This window comes from Anopheles merus, chromosome 2L, assembly GCF_017562075.2.
Source record: "Anopheles merus strain MAF chromosome 2L, AmerM5.1, whole genome shotgun sequence".
Classification (NCBI taxonomy): Eukaryota; Metazoa; Arthropoda; class Insecta; order Diptera; family Culicidae; genus Anopheles; species Anopheles merus.
The window spans coordinates 19,544,326-19,553,582 of record NC_054083.1 but is presented as its reverse complement, the minus strand read 5'-3'; positions in this window follow the sequence as shown (position 1 = coordinate 19,553,582).

Below are 9,257 nucleotides of genomic sequence, written 5' to 3'. Positions count from 1 at the left end.
TTCACAAACAATTCTGCGATGTTCGCAAAAACTTCTGCGATTTTCGCAAAAAAGTCTGCGATTTTCGCAAAAACTACTGCGATTTTCGCAAAAACTTCTGCGATTTTCTCAAACACTTCTGCGATTTTCTCAAACACTTCTGCGATTTTCGCAAAAACTTCTGCGTTTTTCGCAAACACTTCTGCGATTTTCGCAAACACTTCTGCGATTTTCGCAAACACTTCTGCGATTTTCGCAAAAAATTCTGCGATTTTCGCAAAAACTTCTGCGATTTTCGCAAAAACTTCTGCGATTTTCGCAAAAACTTCTGCGATGTTCGCAAAAATGTCTGCGATTTTCGCAAAAACTTCTGCGATTTTCGCAAAAACTTCTGCGATTTTCGCAAAAATGTCTGCAATTTTCGCAAAAACTTTTGCGATTAGCGCAAAAACTTCTGCGATTTTCGCAAAAACTACTGCGATTTTCGCAAAAACTTCTGCGATTTTCGCAACAACTTCTGCGATTTTCGCAAAAACTTCTGCGATTTTCGCAAAAACTTCTGCGATTTTCGCAAAAACTTCTGCAATTTTCGCAAAAAACTTCTGCGATTTTCGCAAAAATGTCTGCGATTTTCGCAAAAACTTCTGCGATTTTCGCAAAAACTTCTGCGATTTCGCAAAAACTTATGCGATTGTCGCAAAAATGTCTGCGATTTTCGCAAAAACTTCTGCGATTTTCGCAAAAACTTCTGCGATTTTCGCAAAAACTTATGCGATTGTCGCAAAAATGTCTGCGATTTTCGCAAAAACTTCTACGATTTTCGCAAAAACTTCTGCGATTTTTGCAATAATGTCTGCGATTTTCGCAAAAACTTCTGCGATTTTCGCAAAAACTTCTGCGATTTTCGCAAAAACTTCTGCGATTTTCGCAAAAACTTCTGCGATTTTCGCAAAAACTTCTGCGTTTTTCGCAAAAACTTCTGCGATTTTCGCAAAAACTTCTGCGATTTTCGCAAAAACTTCTGCGATTTTCGCAAAAACTTCTGCGATTTTCGCAAAAACTTCTGCGATTTTCGCAAAAACTTCTGCGATTTTCGCAAAAACTCCTGCGATTTTCGCAAAAACTCCTGCGATTTTCGCAAAAACTTCTGCGATTTTCGCAAAAATGTCTGCAATTTTTGCAAAAACTTTTGCGATTAGCGCAAAAACTTCTGCGATTTTCGCAAAAACTCCTGCGATTTTCGCAAAAACTTCTGCGATTTTCGCAAAAACTTCTGCGATTTTCGCAAAAACTTCTGCGATTTTCGCAAAAACTTCTGCAATTTTCGCAAAAACTTCTGCGATTTTCGCAAAAATGTCTGCGATTTTCGCAAAAAACTTCTGCGATTTTCGCAAAAACTTCTGCGATTTTCGCAAAAACTTATGCGATTGTCGCAAAAATGTCTGCGATTTTCGCAAAAACTTCTACGATTTTCGCAAAAACTTCTGCGATTTTCGCCAAAAAGTCTGCGATTTTCGCAAAAACTTCTGCGATTTTCGCAAAAACTTCTGCGATTTTTGCAAAAACTTCTGCGATTTTCGCAAAAAAGTCTGCAATTTTCGCAAACACTTCCGCGATTTTCGCATAAACTTCTGCGATTTTCGCAAAAACTTCTGCGATTTTCGCAAACACTTCTGCGATTTTCGCAAACACTTCTGCGATTTTCGCAAAAATGTCTGCGATTTTCGCAAAAACTTCTGCGATTTTCGCAAACAATTCTGCGATGTTCGCAAAAACTTCTGCGATTTTCGCAAAAAAGTCTGCGATTTTCGCAAAAACTACTGCGATTTTCGCAAAAACTTCTGCGATTTTCGCAAAAACTTCTGCGATTTTCGCAAACACTTCTGCGATTTTCGCAAAAACTTCTGCGTTTTTCGCAAACACTTCTGCGATTTTCGCAAACACTTCTGCGATTTTCGCAAACACTTCTGCGATTTTCGCAAAAAATGTCTGCGATTTTCGCAAAAACTTCTGCGATTTTCGCACAAAAACTTCTGCGATTTTCGCAAAAACTTCTGCGATTTTCGCAAAAATGTCTGCGATTTTCGCAAAAACTTCTGCGATTTTCGCAAAAACTTCTGCGATTTTCGCAAAAATGTCTGCGATTTTCGCAAAAACTTCTGCGATTTTCGCAAAAACTTCTGCGATTTTCGCAAAAACTTATGCGATTGTCGCAAAAATGTCTGCGATTTTCGCAAAAACTTCTGCGATTTTCGCAAAAACTTCTGCGATTTTCGCAATAATGTCTGCGATTTTCGCAAAAACTTCTGCGATTTTCGCAAAAACTTCTGCGATTTTCGCAAAAACTTCTGCGATTTTCGCAAAAACTTCTGCGATTTTCGCAAAAACTTCTGCGTTTTTCGCAAAAACTTCTGCGATTTTCGCAAAAACTTCTGCGATTTTCGCAAAAACTTCTGCGATTTTCGCAAAAACTTCTGCGATTTTCGCAAAAACTCCTGCGATTTTCGCAAAAACTCCTGCGATTTTCGCAAAAACTTCTGCGATTTTCGCAAAAATGTCTGCAATTTTTGCAAAAACTTTTGCGATTAGCGCAAAAACTTCTGCGATTTTCGCAAAAACTCCTGCGATTTTCGCAAAAACTTCTGCGATTTTCGCAAAAACTTCTGCGATTTTCGCAAAAACTTCTGCGATTTTCGCAAAAACTTCTGCAATTTTCGCAAAAACTTCTGCGATTTTCGCAAAAATGTCTGCGATTTTCGCAAAAACTTCTGCGATTTGTGCAAAAACTTCTGCGATTAAAAAATTGTACGATTTTCGCAAAAACTTCTGCGATTTTCGCAAAAACTTCTGCGATTTTCGCAAAAACTTCTGCGATTTTCGCAAAAAAGTCTGCGATTTTCGCAAAAACTTCTGCGATTTTCGCAAAAACTTCTGCGATTTTCGCAAAAACTTCTGCGATTTTCGCAAAAAACTCCTGCGATTTTCGCAAAAACTTCTGCGTTTTTCGCAAAAACTTCTGCGATTTTCGCAAAAACTTCTGCGATTTTCGCAAAAACTTCTGCGATTTTCGCAAAAACTTCTGCGATTTTCGCAAAAACTTCTGCGATTTTCGCAAAAACTCCTGCGATTTTCGCAAACATGTCTGCAATTTTTGCAAAAACTTTTGCGATTAGCGCAAAAACTTCTGCGATTTTCGCAAAAACTCCTGCGATTTTCGCAAAAACTTCTGCGATTTTCGCAATAACTTCTGCGATTTTCGCAAACACTTCTGCGATTTTCGCAAAAACTTCTGCGATTTTCGCAAAAACTTCTGCGATTTTCGCAAAAACTTCTGCAATGTTCGCCAAAACTCCTGCGATTTTCGCAAAAACTTCTGCGATTTTCGCAAATACTCCTGCGATTTTCGCAAAAACTTCTGCGATTTTCGCAAAAACTTCTGCGATTAGCGCAAAAACTTCTGCGACTTTCGCAAAAACTCCTGCGATTTTCGCAAAAACTCCTGCGATTTTCGCAACAACTTCTGCGATTTTCGCAAAAACTTCTGCGATTTTCGCAAAAACTCCTGCGATTTTCGCAAAAACTTCTGCGATTTTCGCAAAAACTTCTGCGATTCTCGCAAAAACTTCTGCGATTTTCGCAAAAACTTCTGCGATTTTCGCAAAACTCCTGCGATTTTCGCAAAAACTCCTGCGATTTTCGCAAAAACTTCTGCGATTTTCGCAAAAACTCCTGCGATTTTCGCAAAAACTTCTGCGATTTTCGCAAAAACTTCTGCGATTTTCGCAAAAACTTCTGCGATTTTCGCAAAAACTCCTGCGATTTTCGCAAAAACTTCTGCGATTTTCGCAAAAACTTCTGCGATTTTCGCAAAAACTTCTGCGATTTTCGCAAAAACTTCTGCGATTTTCGCACAACCTTCTGAGATTTTCGCAAAAACTCCTGCGATTTTCGCAAAAACTTCTGCGATTTTCGCAAAAACTTCTGCGATTTTCGCAAAAACTCCTGCGATTTTCGCAAAAACTCCTGCGATTTTCGCAAACACTTCTGCGATTTTCGCAAAAACTTCTGCGATTTTTGCAAAAACTCCTGCGATTTTCGCAAACACTTCTGCGATTTTTGCAAAAACTTCTGCGATTTTCGCACAAACTTCTGCGATTTTCGCAAAAACTTCTGCGATTTTCGCAAAAACTTCTGCGATTTTCGCAAAAAGTTATTCGATTTTCGCAAAAACTCCTGCAATTTTCGCAAAAACTTCTGCGATTTTCGCAAAAACTTCTGCGATTTTCGCAAAAACTTCTGCGATTTGTGCAAAAACTTCTGCGATTTTCGCAAAAACTTCTGCGATTTTCGCAAAAACTCCTGCGATTTTTGCAAAAACTTCTGCGATTTTCGCAAAAACTTCTGCGAATTTCGCAACAACTTCTGCGATTTTCGCTAAAACTTCTGCGATTTTCGCAAAAACTTCTGCGATTTTCGCATAAAGTTTCGTCTGCGATTTTCGCAAAAACTTCTGCGATTTTTGCAAAAACTTCTGCGATTGTCGCAAAAACTCCTGCGATTTTCGCAAAAAGTTTTGCGATTTTCGCAAAAACTTCTGCGATTTCGTAAAAACTTCTGCGATTTTTGAAAAACTTCTGCGATTTGTGCAAAAACTTCTGCGATTTTCGCAAAAAATTGTACGATTTTCGCAAAAACTTCTGCGATTTTCACAAAAACTTCTGCGATTTTCGCAAAAACTTCTGCGATTTTCGAACTTTTCCTGGCTTATCAATTTATTTAGATGGTCATATCCAACGGTTTCAAGATTGTTATTATATTTTTTTTTTCATAACCTTTCCAAAGCGGAAAGTTCTTCCAGCGGAAAGTTCTTCCAGAGGAGCCGAAAAACTTCTGCGATTTTCGCAAAAACTCCTGCGATTTTTGCAAACACTTCTGCGATTTTCGCAAACACTTCTGCGATTTTCGCAAAAACTCCTGCGATTTTCGCAAAAACTTCTGCGATTTTCGCTAAAACTTCTGCGATTTTCGCATAAAGTTTCGTCTGCGATTTTCGCAAAAACTTCTGCGATTTTTGCAAAAACTTCTGCGATTTTCGCAAAAACTCCTGCGATTTTCGCAAAAAGTTCTGCGATTTTCGCAAAAACTTCTGCGATTTCGCAAAAACTTCTGCGATTTTTGAAAAACTTCTGCGATTTGTGCAAAAACTTCTGCGATTTTCGCAAAAACTTGTACGATTTTCGCAAAAACTTCTGCGATTTTCGCAAAAACTTCTGCGATTTTCGCAAAAACTTCTGCGATTTTCGAACTTTTCCTGGGTTATCAATTTATTTAGATGGTCATATCCAACGGTTTCAAGATTGTTATTATAATTTTTTTTTTTTTCATAACCTTTCCAAAGCGGAAAGTTCTTCCAGCGGAAAGTTCTTCCAGAGGAGCCGAAAAATGCGGTGCACTCCTCAATCGAACGGCGTCTTTCTAGCAAATAGTGTAACATTTATAGGGGATATCCGTAAACTAAAGTTTTATGAACGCCATATCCCTATTTGTTGAATGAAAGAATCCAAGACGCTCACTCGGCAGCTGAGAAAAAGTCTGGTAGACTTGGCATCTGGAAAGTATGGTGACCAAATCCATATATTTTTGTGCGATCTCGAAAAGCGGGATGAAACAGATCACAAATTAACTTTAAATACAAAAGAACTTTATTAAACAACGATTATACACGATACGATACTTAAAGAGAGCGTCAACGTCCGTTCATCTAGATGGTTACAGACCAGAGGCCGTGAGGGTTTTATGACGATACGCACATCGACGCATCGTTCTGTTGGCTCGCGAAATACCATGCTTGAGCCGTAGATTGGGATCGACCGATATCGCAATCTCTCCATGTTAGTTGTGTTGCATCATAGAAATCACCATTCAATAGGTAACTTTCCACGGAAAGATTGTTTTAATGGCGAATGTTTCACCTCCCATCGACCAAAAATAAAGGTTTAAATAACAAAATATACAGTTTTCTATGCGCTTGATAGGAGTTTTCAAGCAGCAATCGTTCAGATCACAAATACACTTTAATGTGACACATTTCTTACCCATCGTTGGCCCCGCAACCGTTATCGGCCAAGAACTGCTTTAATCCTCTAATGGGTTTGGCTATCATTTACTTATTGATTACCTCTAACAGGATAGTCAGTTCAACGAATGGGAAGTACTGTTCATACGAGACTTGTACCAATCACGGGCGTACTCATCTGCACACATATCTTACTTTTCATCAATGGCAGGTTTAGGGTATCGGAGGTCCTAGATGGTAAAAATATTGTATTGTATTGATTTTAGATTGCAAACATTTGCGAGTCTTTAAGAAAAGTTTACAATATACTGGCTTTTAACAAACAATCTGTGATAGTTTCACATACGCACAGATACACAATCAAGCGTATGGAACGACATTGCAGTATATGTTGGAATCTCGCGTTGGAATTCCAACTACCTGTCATAAACGGGACGTTTAAAACGAGCGTAGGCGTAAACGAACAAGACACGAAGCGCAACAGAAGAAAAGTGTTAAAAAGGGCCGCAAGACAGGAACGAGCCCTTTTCTAAACCAACCGCGGAAAAACGGACACATTTTTTGGCGCGTAATATTATAAATCGTTTTTGGCAAGAAATTTAATCCGCCTTGGTTTTAGTTCCCAACAGTATAACACAAAAAAACTATATGTTGCTTCCCATAATATTATGCTTTATTCTCCTAATATTGCAAATGCTCCTTGCAATGTTTAGACCTAAATGAAAAAGCTAAACTGCCTCTTGGCAAATTTGAACTTGACGATGAAAAGCGATGACGCTATTTCTCGCATCAGATTCATTTAGGTCTCATTCAGATCAGATCAGACGTCATTCTTATGTAAAATATGTTGAATAAATGAAATTTAATAATAATAATCTACTAGTTTCCTAATACTCTCCCAATTACTCGTTTTGTTTGGAGATTGTAGAGTATAACTTATATGTACCCTTTTTATTGTGCACGCCACTGCCAATAACAAGCGCATAGGTCGCTCTGCTTTGCTACGATTTGTATTTATTTCTTTTATAAAGGATTTGAGCTTATTGGACCCATTCGCCTCTTTAAACAACAATTAAATCTAATCTAAATTATGGTTTGCAAGTCATTTACCACCTGCGATCAGTACCAATCGATTGTAGTACAATTTTCTCTTCTTTAATTGTGCAGTATTTGATAAAATTTCACGCTTCGAATTTGATTACCCGCCAAGTTTGTTTAAATTTTGTCACACGTGTTTGTATTCCAATGTACACATTTGAATCCGCCGACCGCGAACAGTCATTGGCGCCCCAACCGATATGTACGACATCCTCTTGCGAGAGGAAGATAAATCACGATAAAGAGTGAAGGCGAATTATGATGGCTGCCTCGAACACCATTCAGTTGGATGGAGGGTAAGGAGGAGCTTGGAGGAGGGGTGATCAAAAGTTCTGCTCGAAACGAGCACTATAGGAGAAAATGAGACCGATAGAGAAAACCGAGCGAAATGCAGCGAATTTTTCGATCGTTTCGCGCTACGGAAACCAGTGGATAATTTTTATCGACTACTTTGGCGATAGGAGCCAATGTACCGGAAGGCTTATCAATTAAAGTTCATACTGTGATAAATGATGACACCAGGGACGAAAATCAATACTTATATTCAGCGCACAATTTAAATCTTCCGTAGCCATTGTCCTTCAAAAGAGAATCAGGAATGGAAGAACTTCATTTTAATCCGGTTGCTCAAACAAGATCTTATACTGACGTGTAAACTATATGCTGGATAGATATTGTTTAAAAGGCATCAGTCTAATATTAATAAAAGCTCCTTTATATTGTGATTAACAATACAAAACAATACAAAATACGAATACAAACAACGAAAAACATAATAGAATTTTAAAATTTAAATTTCAAGGTGTATGCAATCCGCATCACACATTGCAGCACTTTCAGGCGCCGCGTGCTGAACTAAAACGTTTTCTTACAGCGGCACGTTGCGTACAGTGCACTATGTGGCGGCCTCGAACAAACCGCGGTCGTAAGTCTTTTTTGCACTATCTATGATATATATCACATTGCATGTTGTTTGAACTGGTCACTTTACTTATAAAATATGATTTTATGAGTTGGAAAACCAGATGGGTTTTTACAGGATTTTCCACTTGTTAGTAATATTTTGGCTAACAATATTGAGACCTTCGGCGCAATAGCAAGGCTGATTAAGGAGATCATGTTGTCAGACTCCAAGTGATTTGAGCAACTACTTTATTGATATCTCGATCGACATTTTTTCACATTTGAGATTAAAAGAAAAGTCTGATTTTTTACAGCTTGTTAAACACAAGTAAAATGAGGTTTGGAAAAAAAAATTTAAGATATAAAAATTAATTTTTTTATTTATCTTATTCACACATAAACTCATTGTGCAAAAATAAGACAAAAATCGGGAGAAACGTAGTTTGGATAGATTTTTCAACTTCGACCAGTCATGACTTCTGAGGTTGAAATGGAGTTGTAATATAACTGATTTTCTTAACTAACTATTTAACTTTGTAATAAATACGATCATTAACTAATCCGGGATATTTTTTTAAACTTTTCATCGCGCTTGCCCCGCTGCGCCGTGGAACCGACATTTAAATTGCTGCTAAAAGAAAGTTAAAAGATTTGAGGGTTGAATATCAGAGCTAGTTGTGATATCTTTTGCTTCATGATAACAAAAATCAAAGTAGCAAAAAATCGGGTTATTATTTGTAGTTAATAGTTATCTACTCAAAAGCATATGGATGGCTGTAGTTGTCCAATTGTTAATGTTTAATTAATATTAATGTTTTCATGAAAATTAAACAAACTAGAAACTAGAAATTAAGAATCATGTAAAAATTACATAGAAAAATTTAATTTTCTAAATTATTTACCTCTGTCTGGTTGGTAGACTTGCTCGACTTATGTTTATCACATTCCTGAAAAAAAATTGAACAATCCCTTTGGTCGATTGCTATATCAATCTGACCTTGTGTGACTTCTCTGTCTAGCCAAACAACCAAAAAGCCTTGAAAACGTTCGTATTTTTTCAAGCAAAAACACTTATTCAATTGCAGCGTATAAGCTGTGGTAAAATTATCAATATCATGAACAATTCTGGATTCAAGATATGATTCTGTTTAACAGGAAAACACATCAACGCTAGAGTTGTATTCTTATCAAAGCTATGCAA